A 15,000-nucleotide genomic window follows, 5' to 3' on the forward strand; every position below is an offset into this window, starting at 1 on the left:
GGGGGAGGAACACGTGCGGCCGTTATAAATACGACGGATTTCCCGTCGGTATGCCGCTGCATTTGGAAATTCTCGACGGGACTCCCCCTCAAACGCTCTCCTCCTCCACCCTTATCCTTTCCATTACATCGCTCGCGCACGTCCATGTTTGATCGTCGCACTATCAATAAAAAAACAGACCTCTCGCGTAATTCTCTAGTATACACGATAGCCTAGAAAAGATGCTGCCAAACTTGGGAAGGTATTCTCCTCACGCTAAGGCCGAAGAAAAGTTGCGCAATAACTAATACATCGGCCTTATGGCACATCAAAATTCCCCAGCGATTCAACCCTCCCACGATTTCTTACAAAAATTCCGACATGATAAATTCACGGCAGTTTCTGAAGAGAATGAACGGGAGACATCGCCAGACATATGAAGGGAATGACAATTCTCGTATTTAATTTAGTCTGCTGATCGCGACGATGGAAATAATTAAATCAATATTATGATTTTTGCACAATAATTTTCGCTATTTTATACTGTCTTTCATCTTCACCGTAACAGAATAAACATTGACCAAAAGCTTGTCTTTAGAATTAAACATATGATAAAATAGATGATAGATCTTGTGAACGGACCTGCAAAAACTTTATAAATGCACTGTACGTCGAAATATCAAAGCGTACTTGGCGGAAGGAGTGCTCAGAAAGGAGAACAAAGTGTCGGGTTGCCATTATATTTATGGTCTTTCACAGAGATATCAACGCAATAAACACATTCACTGGGCCAATCCGACGAAGATAAACTGGGGGAATCGAGCATACGAGAGTCTGTGCTTCTGAGAAGGATAATATGCGGTCCGTTGAACCTTGAAACACGTCCATGTTTCCTTTTATTTTTACATTCTACCCCATTCGACACATTGTTGCTAACGTTTTTATCACGATTTCCCTATCGTAATTAAATCTTACCTGTATATAATTAAATAAAATCTGGAAATACGAATTAATTTCTCGTATAAATTGAATTAAATTAAAGAACAAAATCAGTTTCGGAAATAAGTTCTTCCACAAATACATGCATCGTCAACGTGATTAATTTCATCCTTTCATAATCTGTTAGATTTACTGTGCACTCTTCATGTTTGAATTCACATTGAGGCAAGTTCAAGTAACGAAGGGATAGACGAGAAGCGAGAAGTACATACGGTGTTTGTTGTTCCGCGACCGAAAACTGATTCGAGTGGAGCAAATTCAACGGGCTATTGTCCCGACGGAGAAATGGTCAGTTACGCGCGCAACGACGCTGACGTATGTACGTCGGATCGGCGTCGCGGGTAGTCACATGGGCGCGCGCGACCGACGACAGCGAGAAACAAGGGCCGGCGGGGCCGATCGATCTGTTCACCGCCGAAAATACACGCGCACACGCACGGCGGCGGGTATCCCACATTTTCCGCGCCGGGGCTGCGCGATACAAAACGCGGAAACTGCACGCACACACGGTGGTCCAGAGAGCGGCGGCGGTGGCGGACCGAGAGAGGGAGGGAGATGAAGATAGAAAGACAAAAGAGTGGAGGGAGATACACGCAGCCGGGGGAGGGCTCGCTCGCGGAAATTGTAGTCGCGCGATGATTTCGAGGGACGAGAGTGAGCCGCGTATGTAGAGCTGGTCGAATCGCGGCAACGCGCGCCAACTCGATCTCGGCGACTCGTGGCGATGACCCGCGCCGCGCCGCGCCACGCACGTTGCCCGTCGTCATTCGGACGCCCGCATCCGTGGACCGACGCAAATAACGAGACGCCTTGCGGAATGGCTCTACACCAAACGCCTCTCCTCTCTCACTCTCGCCTTTTCACGGTCTCTCACTGTGACGCGGGCGAGCGCGCCGCGCGCGCGCACGCGTGCGGCAGTGATAAACTTATCAGGTCGAGAGTCTGAATCCTTTTATGTTGAAGAATGCACTCGTTTGCAAATCCAATTTCTACCGGAATATTCTCGCGCGATCGTTCACCGGCTGCTGCTTTCGTCTCTCGCCCCGAAATGAATTTAGAAAAATCTGCGAAGAGAAAAATTCGCGATCCTTACAGAAGATTCTTTCACACGTTTCGCGTTCGACGCGAGGATGATCGATCCGGAGAAATTTACTCACCGAATTTCTCGGTCTGATTCGTCTCGATCTCACGCCGCGCGATTTATCGGGATCGTTGTTACGCGATAATCGAAACTTCTTAAATTTCAATTTGTGCAATCAGATTTTGCTCCTGAATTACGCACAAGACACTGGGACTGTGTCACGACAGTTTGAGGTCCGGTAATGGATGTTAAGCCAGTTCGATAATTACTACGTTTATACATATACTTTATTGCGTATCAGAACTCTCTCGCTCTCGGACACTAACTGAACTGTCGAGATTGAAATTTCACAATATAATATTATCGCGATTACATGGACTTGTTCTGTGTACATGTGTGTGACACGTGTACCTATCGTATCGATTCTCCTTCTTAGAAATGGCTATATTTGGTAATGTTTAGAAATACGCAAGTACGTTTCCGAAAGGAGAGATTGTTGACGGTATTATAAATTCCTTTCTAGAAGGTAAACGTAAATTGAAAAACATAACGGCAAGGACACGAAAAGACGTTAACTGGTTATTCGCTTTACAGATAATTCTTCAATTATAATTTTAAATGATGTTTGAGGCGGATTCGTGCGACTCTTAACACAATTCGAAAGAAAAAAAAATACGAAGAAAAAAAAAGCAGGAGAAACATAAGCTCGCCGCAAGGTCCACGGTGAATATTGATACTCGCGCCGGGGATTCTCGTATCGCGAAGTCTCCCGTATCACATGCCGCACGCGTCGCGCAACAAAGTGCACAACTCTATACCCGTTCTCCTCTCGCCAACCGCTAAAGCTCTCAAGGTTACCCGCGAATTATATTGTGGCTGCAGCTCATTTTTCGATATCGGTCTCTCCCCCTACAATCACACTATTCCGACAGCCGTAAGAGATAGGGGACACTCCGCGATAAAAAACGGATAGACGATAAGATCGCGAGATAATCTCGGGATTTTTGGAACTGGTTAAATAAGCTCGTACGTGTGAACTGATAGGACGCTCCCAGTTCGGAGATACGAATCCCTGGGCACACACGGAACACTCACTCCCTGGTGACTCAAAAATCCTCGCCGGCGACCCGTCAGCGACAGATTATTATAATCAATCAGACAAAAAATTACTCACTGGACGCTGCAATCTCCGTTCGGCCGCGGCACCCGTGAGATATCAACGCGGCCACATTGAAGCGATTCACAGGCTCACTCACCGCTCGCGACAGACGTTACGTAGGAGAGATGGGGAGCATCGTGGTACTCTCGCACAGGCTCCCGTATTATCGAGAGAAGCCGAGGGACAGATGGACGAAAACGAATGAGCAAGCGAGCGAGCGAGCGAACGAACGCTGATGTAACGCACGCGCACGAATCGCACGATTGGCGATTGACGACGGCCGGCTGCGTCGCATCTCCGAGAGCCTCTCCAGCACGCAACGACGTGACACACGATGCACGTCTCGCGCGCAACTGAGCGACCGTGTCGGTCGCTTCGTCGACGCTCGGTCGTTTCCGCAACGTGCGTGGCGGGGGGTTCGATCTCGTCGCGTCTTCGTCTGCTGCACGAGAGCGCCTGTCTCGCTCTCTTTCGCTCTCTCTCTCTCTCTCTCTCTCTCTCTCACTCTTTCTGTCTGTCGGTCTCTCCTTGCGTTCTCCCTCACCCCGCTGGAGCTTCTCCGGGGGCTCCGCTTCGCCGTGCTCTCTCTAGCCGCGTCGCCGTCGGTTTGCGAGTTTGCGGTCGTCTCGCTCCCGCCGACGACGGGTGCCCGATGCGCACCGGGGGATGAATAGAGAGGCTGCCGCTTCGGCGAAGCGAACGGTACGAAGGGAGCGAGCACAACCGCGCCAAGAATCTTCAGTACCCTAGTAAATACGAAGAAAGGTAGTTCTGGGATTTTCAGGTTTAAACAGGGGAGGAGAAGCGAGAGAGACTGACGTGAGGTATTATACACCACCGCTCAGCATGCAGGCATCCCTCACCGCGGGATTCACGGGGAGTAAAATAACAGGCGGCGGCGGCGGCGGCGGCGGCGGCAACGTTAAAATCTATCGCCTGTTAAATTTGCGAAAGAGCGAGTGAGTCAGCGCTTTAAACAATCCTGGCGAATAGGATTTGTATGGTCGGTTTCATTGATCGAGCTTAAATCATTATTTCTACATTCTCGCACGTGTTAGGTATGTAGACATCGTCTTTCCTGTGTATCAATGTTGTATTTCATTAATATTGTAAGCAATGGCAGAGAGAAAGTAAGTCTTCTATTCTCTCTTGTGTCATCTTTATCGCCTGCACATCGCCGCTAATACAAAAAAATTTTTTGTATGTATAATTATTGACAGATTAGGATTTTAGATTGGATAGATTATGTTTTCATAAAGTGAAATAATAATGCCACTCGTAATATGAGAGAAAAGAAGATGAATAAAAAAAAAAGATTAATAATCTTGCGCGCGAAATAGAATTTCGTCGAAGCGATTTCACGTCAAGATGGAAATATCTGATTCCCTTTCAGGGGGCCGACTACACGCTTAAATTGGTGGCTAAATTAGAAATCGTCCCGGCAGCGGCGCCCCAGAGCGAAACGAGAGACCGCGACGCTAATGCGGTCAACTAAAGTAAAAAGCTAACTGAAGGAGTGGTAAGTAGACACTAACACTTCCGGGTGAGCGACTCGATATCGGCGGGAGTGGGTGGGCTTGCCTCGGCTTTAGCCCCGAATTAATTCTTTAGGGGAGAAGGAGGGGTGGTCGAGCTTCCTCCATTACCGCCGGCGGAACGAGCGGCAGTAAAGTGTTCCGCCTTAAAAAGAATACGTGTACCTTCATCCTGACGCCTGTAGCAACGCTTTTCTCTCTTCCCTCTCGCCCTTCTTCTCCCGCCCGCTTCGTTCTCGGCTTCGGTACGATGCGGTGAGTTTCCTTGAAGATTTTAAGGGAAGTCCAGGATTTTCTGCGAGCTCCACATTGCCGATCCTGCATCAGAAAGTTCCATCGACCATTGCTTTATACTGTCTCTTAAAGTGGCAAAAGAATCATTCTCGCCTCGTAAGAAAGAAAAAGCAACGTAATATTTGCAAATGCTAAATAATCGAGAATATTCAGACGGTGCTTTCTAATGGATCTTTTTTTTATCGTAATGACGATAATTCTAATGATTTTTCCGAAACACACAACAAATTTGTCGACACGCGATTGACTTTACCGAATCACACTTTCGTAACAATGTAATACGCCTTCTTCATCCACTTTACTTTCTCAATTACATTGTACTTAAATTTCGTATTTGGTCTTGAACAAACAAGGGTGCGTCGTGTCGTCGGCGCGGTAACAAAGCGTTAATCACGCTTTCCTGTTACTGTTTCGAGACGAGAATGTTCTGGAAACTAAGTTTTGTTAGGTCAGGTATGTCGCAGTTTGTTGGTTCAGCCTTCGATTCCTTGTGGCCAGGAAAGACTGACCATCAACGAAGGATACAAGTCTGCCTGGGGCTCCACGTGTACGCACAAAGGCATTTTTCAAGTGAATTCTTTGGTTTGAGCGGTTACGGCCTATGGACCTACTCTCGGCCTGTAAAGAGCGAAACTAATTATACTTCGCGTTAGTGACCTTCGGTTGCGGCAGCTGTTTCTGCTCTACGAGTAACCGAAATGCCTGCGAATGCGCTTAAAGTCGAAGACGTTGGAAAATTCTGCCTTTATATTCGTTTTTCAAGTCTCCAAAAAAATTATATATACCATGATATAAATAAAAAAATATATACGGCGCAATATTATGTATTATTCCTTGCATTTTTCCTTTTAAACTTTACAAAGACCAAAATACATTATAAAAAAAAAATTTGAATGAAATATCCCAAGGCCCTCGATGGAAAGATAACGTCAAAATATGGCACTCGCAGACTCTGTCGCGTCAAGTCTTCAATTTATTACCTCGTATTATCTGATGTCGTATTGAATATTCGATGCACGAGTGATCTCGGTGGATGAAGAAAGAGAGCACCGGCGGCGCGGATGTTCAGCGGGCGAAGAGATCGATACGAGCCAGCAGCAGAGCACGATGCCCGCGAGTTCCATATAATCGCGGAGGAGAGGAATATAAAAAAAAAAAAGGAGAATGAGCGATAGCAGTCGCGTTGCTCGCGCAACGCGCAAGCCGAGATAAAAGCGTTTACGGGGAGGTAACGGGGATGGTTCATCGGCTGGGGCGTGGTGGGCACCATCGCGACAGTATGTACGAGGGTCAAGGTTAACGTGGGAATCCCATATGCCATGGTGGTTAATGTCACGTGTGTAGCGAGCACTTTTCTTGATTTTCAACGGGAGAAACTGAAAGGTTTTCCGACTCTCATTCTGTCTCTTTGTCTCTAGTCAGAATTTTTCCAGTAAGAATGCGATGTACATAGACATATTATGCACGTAGACATGTATTTTTACATCAGGGTCTATGTATTTATAAGCATAGATAATTTTAAACGTTGACATTTTAATAAATATATTTATATCTCGTCAAAGTTATTTAATATGTTAAATTATTTAATAACGTAATTATTACTAATAATAATTATTTAATATGTAATTATTTAATGAATGTTAAATAAGAATTTTTACAACGTTCGGCTAAATAATTACGTGTTATTAATTTAATTGATTTTACGATGACACATGGTGGAGGATTACGATAGGTAGGTATAATGCCTTATAACGCAAATCAGAGAATGAAGCACGTTTATGGCAAGCAGCACGGACAACGGGGATGATTCACCTCTGATATAGGGGGTTTGCGATTATTACGAGGGTCAAGGTTAAAGAGGCAAATCCACATGCGGCGCATTTGCTCAATCCGCACGTGTGCGGCTTTCTCTCTTTTCCTTCTGTATGATTTTGCATAAAAAACTGCACGCATCGAATTTACACAAATCTGCAATTAATGAATGTTAATGAATTTCACATAAAAAATCTATGTAAATGCATTTCAGCAAGTCAACTGTTTCCTCCTGATTCACACATTTCGGCAACGACTTCGAATGCGAATAATAGATGGGCTTTCTTTGCATTAAAAGCTCGCAAAATAGAATCGAGAGTAGCTCTTTTGTTCGCACTTTTAAAGAGAAAATCTTGTGCGTTATAGGCACTATGTATGCTCTTTGTAAGAATTCCTGGAGCTGCACTTAGGGGACTTACATTAGTCTATATATTTTTATTTGACCGTCTTTTCCTTTCATTAATGGATATTCATAGAAATATAGCGTTATACAAGAATGTTATCTAGATTCAATATCAATGAAAATGTATATACCTGAATGTGTATGTATGTGATATTGTTCTTACGTAAGACTGTTGTGTCAAATAATCGTTAATATATAGTATGTTTCAGGCGCTGCATGTTATTTCAATTAAAAATTACGATGAATAGGATACGCATAAAATACGAAAACAATACAATTAGGATACTGATTAACCTAGTTATAAATAAAATCCACAGAATATTTGTTAAATATAAATTAAAATATATAAGCTACCTAGAGTTAGATCATGACTTTTCTGTCACGTTAATTAAATACAGATAGGATTAGCCACGTCTGAGTCCAAGATTAAACACAAGTCGGATGATTCAACAGGATGATCTCACACGTAGATGATAAATTCTCCTGAAACACTCGATGAATTGGCTGTTATCGTTTTTCGCGCTAAGTGAAAGTCGCAAAGTAAAAATTTCACCGTTGCGAAGGCAGATAGAATCTCGCTAACCGCAACCAAGGGTCCCCGGTGGTCCCAACGGGAATTTGAATTTTGTGGTAAATAGCTCGCAGATTTGGTCCCGCGATACCTGCGGCGACGTCGCCACGCACTGATTGCCATAAGAACCGCGGAGAATAATAGCGATTTCCCAGGTCGACGCGGAATTCCTTAATGAGTCTCTCCTGGGTCGAAGGACGAGGCTGCAAGTCATGACGACGAGGAAGAAAGAAAGTGAAACTAAAGAGGATAGTCGATGATAGAAATTAGGACGCCATGAAGCCGGAGAATACGTTTTTTAATCATCGATTCAATTATCTCCACCAGCACGAATAACGATGAAGTCTAGCTTCCTAATAAACTATTTTTAAAATTCTGATAAGCAACTAAAATTAATGTAATTAATGAAATCAAAGGAAAATATTGAAAACGTAAAGTAAAACTAGAATGTTATGAAAAATATTTTGTAATATTTTATATTAATAGTTCTCTATTTTTTCTTCTCTGGAAGATGTTATTAAAGATATAAATGTTGGGTGTATGTGCACGCATATAATGTTTCCCGAATAAAATATGGAGAGAGATGCGTTTATTTATAAGTGCAATTTGGTCGCGAGACACACGCAAGTATTTAGGTGCCACGGCGGTAAATTGATACGCTCGTATCTCGTATCACGTCTGCATGGTCCGCACAGGTGCGAGTCATGCATCGCCGTGGTGAGGGTGCAACACCCTTCTCAAGAGTCCGTAGTTAGGCTTTCGTCGCCCGGCAAATTGAAATTATTGGCACGGGCCACCGCACATTATTGTCTCGTTATCGGAGCATCGCCATTTGTGAATTCAGCCTTTCAACGTTCTTTTATTCTTCCTGCTTCTTTTATTCGTTTCAATTTCGAGATCGCATCTTTTCTGCGTTAGCCGTTAATTTCAATATTGTTCACCATTGAAGTTTGATCATCATTAACAATACAGATCGTTAACTTACAATCAAGTAATTTATCGCGCGCCGTTTTATAAAACTATTAAAAAATTTTTAGCTGCACAATAAAATTTTTTAGCTGGAAAAATTTGACACGCCGATATATCGCCGGGTATCGCTGACAAAATTCACCAAAGTAAATTATTATCGAGCGCGTCCGCTATTTACCACAACGGGACCCGGCTTTATCTCGATCTAGCTCACGTATATACTTATCGAGATGAACGAGGCGTTACTTATCGCGCAGCTAAAAGTGGCCATTAGATAAGACTCGGAATGCGTACACTGAACTGGAATATTATCCAATTCCGTTTATATAGATTGTACCTTTTTACGCGTTACGCTTTGCCATTGTATTTCAATTAATTTGCACTTACTATGGCCTTTATTATCTTTATTACCATTCTCGTATATTTCTCTATCATTTTCATCATGTTTACCTATCATGTTCACCTATTGTTTGGTAGTTAAAAAAAGTAATCTTTATTAATAAATATATTAATGAAGAGTAGCTTTCCGCTTGTCTTTCTTTTGTGGCGATTACGTGACTTTGAAAATCGAACATGCGAGATCATTAGATATTTGGATTCCTAGACACATACACGTACTATTCGCGACATAAATATACACATCACACGTACACAAGTAAACGTTGCACAGACTATATCCGTGTCGGTTAGACGAATACAACAGGCATTTAAACTTGTTGAAATGTCTTGGCGTATTTCTTTATAAATGATAAGTCATATTCACGTATGTGTATTTTTATTAATTTTAGATCGATATATTTATGTGATAGATTATTTTGATGTATATTTTTATCAAACTCTTTTTGTGTAAAATTCGAGTGACAAATTTCAAACGCGTTTATTAACCGCAATGGTAAATCAAAAAAGACAATATTGTGATTACAAAGAACGATCTAGAGGTCGGATCTTGAGATAAGCGATCTCGAGAGCGAGAGGTGGGAAAGTCAACTTGTAGACACGAACGGAGTTAGACGTAATCTGTACTTCGCCTAAAACTTAGAATAAAGTGTACGCGTTGAAACCGACCGAAAGACTATTAATTAAAGACATTAACTTGACTCAACTCCCAAACTTTCAAAGATAAAGAAAAAAGGCAAAAAAAATTGAGGTATCGCCGAACATGCGCGACACTCAGAATGCACGGATGAGCCTTGGAGAATCCTCCTGCCGGGGCTCTCCACTCTTATATCTTCATTCCGCTACTGCCTCCCCGCGATCTCTCCGCAATTCTCGCCGCCTCTCGACGTCGTACCGCGGGAGTGTCGTTTTTTTTCTTTATCGCGAATTATGCTAATTACCGGAGCGCTCGGTGTTGGGGGAAGGGCGAGTGGTTTTGGCGTGATGCAGGTTGTTGTCGACGTAGGTTGGCAAAAGAAGAATAATCGGGGCGTTAATTTGTCTCGGTGCAAGAGCAGGAGAAAAGGCAACCGACGACGACGACGACGACGACGGCGGCGGCGGCGGCGACCTCCGGTACAAGGTGGAGACGAGCCACTACTTGAACGGATAGAAGGTGGGAGGAATCGATTTATCCGGAAGAGAGTCCTAGAGCTCTTGATGGTCCTTTGTCGTTCTATTGGTTCCGCGGGGTACAAATTGGGAATAGTGAATCTTACCGATAAGTCGTCGGGCAACCCGACGATTTGCATGGAATATTGCGCGGTTATTTCGATCTCCCTGTCTCAGATAGTGCGTTTGACGCCAAATTTAGCGATCCGCGTTGAAGTCTCGTTAAATTTTTATTTATACGATATATGTATATATAACGAAAATCGATGTAAACGAAAAATTAATGTTTCGACGCGAAATCTTGTTTGACAGAATATTTCAATATCAGCAATATTTTGGTATTATATCATACCGTCGCTTTTAATTAGATTTATTGGATAAATAATTTCATCGCCATTAACGATTTTAAACTTTATTTGAGTGCTTCGGTCATCGAAATATATTTCAATGTCACAATTACTCTAATTGAGCTCTTATTAATTCTTGTCGAGCAACGATATTTTGCTCCAGCGAGAGCCGAAAAACAGACGCGGAATCGTATTAAGGTACAGCGGCGGGGAAAGGATAACGATCGTTTCGCGAGCTGGAATTACAGAGTTGACCGAAAAACTCATAAAGGTGGCTTGTCGCTGGTAACGTGCCGAAAACGACTAACGACGTCGCTTGCAACAATGGCAAGAACATGCCGCGGTAATCTTCAATTCCATTAAATCTCGGCGCGGTGGACGACGCGCGGGGACGCGGGCGAGACGACCAGGTGTTCACCTTTTGCCGATTTACGAAAGCGCGTACACGCATTCCTCCACCTGGACCGGTTTCAAGGCGCTTTTTCTAGCGGTTCTCTTCCGCCGCCGGAAAAAAAGGGACAAGGGTGTCGCGCGCGCGCGCAGGCCATGGCTTTCTCTTCTCTCGGGATTCACTTAGATGCGTAGCGATGCGGATACGCTGCCAAGATGCGTTCCCACTCCTCGCTCGTTCTCTCTCGTAACGGGCGAAAGAAGGAGAAGCGAAAGGATTTTCCTTTCTTACTTAACGTGCATACACACGCCCGTACCAGCTTCGAGGTTGTAGCTTTTTTTCTACATGCGCGCGGACGAGAGAGAAAGAGCGAGAGAGAGAGAGAGAGAGAGAGAGAGAGAGAGAGAGAGAGAGAGAGAGAGAGAGCTGGCCAGAAGAAGGCTAGCTCTCTAGCTAGTATTTCTTTTTTTCTCGTTGTCCCTCAAGCCGGATACTTTTTTGTTAAAGTCGCAAGTCTACGAGATGAATCTCACCTACGGCTGTTTTTGTTACTTCCCGGTTATTCGGTTAATTTGCGTTCTGATTAAAATCCTGCGGACCTTTAGTTACGAGAGAGATAATTGAAGGGGAGATTGAGCACAAAGATGCATAACTATTAAGAGATATTCCGTAGAAATACAGAAGAGGTATTTCAAACTCTCCGCGTCTGATATTTGACTTCCTCAGTTGACTTAAAGTAAACTTTGCTTTAAGAAATTTCCTTTAAGGTTTGGTTACATAGAAATGTATAATTTAAAAAGATTGAAGAAAGTTGTTAAGCGCGCGCACGCGCGCAATACAACAACGCTCCGCAAAATTTTTGCGGTGAATAGATTTAATCTATATTGGCTAAAAGAAAAAAATTATGGTTAAAAGGAATGTACGGTGAGTGTTGAAACAATCGGTACAGAAACTTCTGGCTGAGTTCAGCTCTTTCAAGATATTCGTTCGTCAATTCAACTTCTCGCCGGTTCGAGAAGAAAAGAGGAAGAAACGATTTTTAACCAGGTGCGAAAGCTAAAAGTTCCAAAGGAAGATACACGAGAGGTGATACTTTTTGAAGCTCCGTGTATCTGCATATACGTGGAAGCCGTTTGCTCGAAAGGGTCAAAGGTGACCAGGGGTCCGGTGGAAGGTACGAAATGCTAATAAGCCGTCTATTGTATTCGAATGTGATATTATGTCGCGACTGTATTCTTTCTTCCTGTAGACGCACGAAAAGATATATCCTTAATGTGGAGTAGCGATTTCTTCTTTTAAAATGAAACGAGGTGCACTCCTCCTAAGTCTTTCTCCGTCTTTTGCCAAGACTTATTTGAAATTATAATCCGGCCGGAAGTGTTTTATAAATGCATGGGAAACAACGAGCTTGTCTTCCTGCGCGCTCTTAATATTTATCCTTTTAATCCTAGCCAGGTATTTTGTAATAACCGTCGGGAATGAAAAGAATTCTGCGGGGAAAGAATAAATCGTAATCGTAAACTTTTCATGGTCAACCAGCTTTGTAAAGTAGTCAGAATGAATAAATAAAGTTGAAATGTACGTATATATACGAAGTTTTTGTGCATATATAAAAACCACGTTCATCAATTTTCCAAATGGTACAATCGGAAATTGTAATATCAATATAAACGCTTGCAATATTTAATCCAAACATAACATAATACGTGAAATTTTTATAGATATTTTTTTCCTCGTTTGTAAAAAAACACTGATTTTTATATTGGTTTCATAATAATAATTACTGTTGTTACTTCGAACAAAAGGTATGTTTTTAAATATTTAATCAGGTGGCAATAATCTGGCCATCGCATTTATTTATTTATTTATTTGCCCGACGATATTTCAGCTTAACGCTGTAGAGAAGTTTCCGGAATATTTCCTGCGCATACTTCAACTTCGTATAACCATGTGTTGTTTTAAAAGTTTCACAATGGGGAAACGCGTTTGTCGTGCGAGCGAAACGAATTCCTTGCCTCTTTGTGCACTACGGACGGTTACTGACGAATTATAAAGCTGTCGAACTACAAATCCCAATTGTATCATTCGTTTCACGGCTGGTCATATTGTAAGAGCTATTGATTTTTTGTTAGCGGGACAGCGTCGCAAAATTAGTTTGCGTACAAGAAAATAGCGGGGGAAAAAAAGATGGAATTTTTGAACAACGATATAACTCAAGATTAAGTGTGAATAAAAAAAGAATATAGCTGACAGTTAATTGGTAGTGCTCGATTACGGAAATATATGTGTATTACGCGGGATATACAATAGCGGCGTTGCCCCATCTGCGTGTGCACACTCATTTCTGTAGCAAAATTTAATTACATCAAAAAATAAACATTTATACGTTTCGTTTGTGCACGGCGATAAAACTTAGCGCTATTTTTATGAGCCGCAATTTTTAATTGGCTCACTTTGCTTGCGCTGCTTTTTTCTTCACTTTACCGCATGGATTCATCCTGTTTACTTGGGAGATATAAAAAGCAAAAGCACCGGGATGCAATGCCGATTTCCTCGTGTCCTTAATCCCGGATATTATAGCGTAAGCATGCAACAATGCTAGAAGAGAGCTTTTGTATATAGAATTATATAGATTCTCAGGATATTTTAACGAACTGAGATATTTGCAGGAGTATTTTATAGGAGAAATGAGAGAAAAAAGTCAAATTAATATTAACTTAAAAATATTCTTTCTTGAATATAAAAGTACTTATAGATAAAATTAATCTTCAACATCTATAAATGAAGCTGAATTCAATGTGTCTTAAAAATTTTGAAGTAATCCGAATTTGAAGGCTGATCTCTACCTTGCTGCGTACTTTATAGCTAATAAATAGTCCGCATCCGCTTCATTCGATCGGCACTCAACTCGATCGGACTCTCGCAAGCCACGGCGAGCGGATTAGGCGGTACGACCCGGACGATGCGATTACAAATGTAAATGCACTGCTGCGACCAGACGTTCCACTCCCACGTCGGCTTGACCCTATCTTTGTCCATCGAGTCGATCCCGGTGATTCCCCTCCCCCTTTCCCCTCTGTCGCTCTCTTCTCCCCCCGCGCGTTATCGCTCGCGATATATGCAACCGTCGGCCATCGCCGATCGGATCGACGTGGCCAGGTCGCGCCGACTACTTTCGGGAATTAATGCAATTAATGCGCCGACTTACCGCCCGGATATTAGCTCGATCCAGGATCGAGCGCGCCCGGTCCCGAGTATGTAAATTAGCCACGGGACACGTGAAACATCGTGTGAACATTAGAACCCTGTTGACCCGAAAGTTACGACCCGCACGGGTAAATATAAAGCCCGAACGCATGACTTAAGGGACTCTTCGCGAATTGTAGCGTCGGTTAGCATGACATGCAGCTTCTTTAATGAATTTTTATGCAAAGAGATAAATTTTTCACGTACCAGCAAGATATAATTTCCATCTTGATAACTAATCCCCTGTTCCTCTGGACCTTTAATTTTCACAGATGGTTACTGGAAATATCTCTGAAAGAAAAAAATAACACAAAATTAGAAAAGACCAAGATCATTGGACAAGAATATACAGCCTTGACCACATAAGTATATATAATATAATACTCTCAATTTATTGCATTTTTTTGAAAAAAAAAACGATAATAAAAGAAAACTAACAAAATGTTAACATTGTTATATAAATAAATATTATCTTTTAATAAAATTGTTTTTTAATTTATCTTTTGTTAGATTTTGAACGTTTACTATTTGGGGGGGGGGGGGAAGGAAATTGCTTTATTATACTTACGGCCAAGGCTGTATAACGCGAGATTGTATTTTGTAACTGAATATTTTTCGTACAGAATATCATAGGATTATTTTAAAATGTTTTCATCCACAGAATAT

The 15,000-nt window shown here is 42.4% G+C and overlaps 1 pseudogene; it reads right to left on the minus strand.

The window, feature by feature from the left end:
• LOC105456505 overlaps positions 1-15,000 on the minus strand; it is a 74,074-nt pseudogene that overhangs the window by 3,695 nt on the left and 55,379 nt on the right.

Source organism: Wasmannia auropunctata, unplaced genomic scaffold (assembly GCF_000956235.1).
Source record: "Wasmannia auropunctata unplaced genomic scaffold, wasmannia.A_1.0 LD335650.1, whole genome shotgun sequence".
Taxonomy (NCBI): Eukaryota; Metazoa; Arthropoda; class Insecta; order Hymenoptera; family Formicidae; genus Wasmannia; species Wasmannia auropunctata.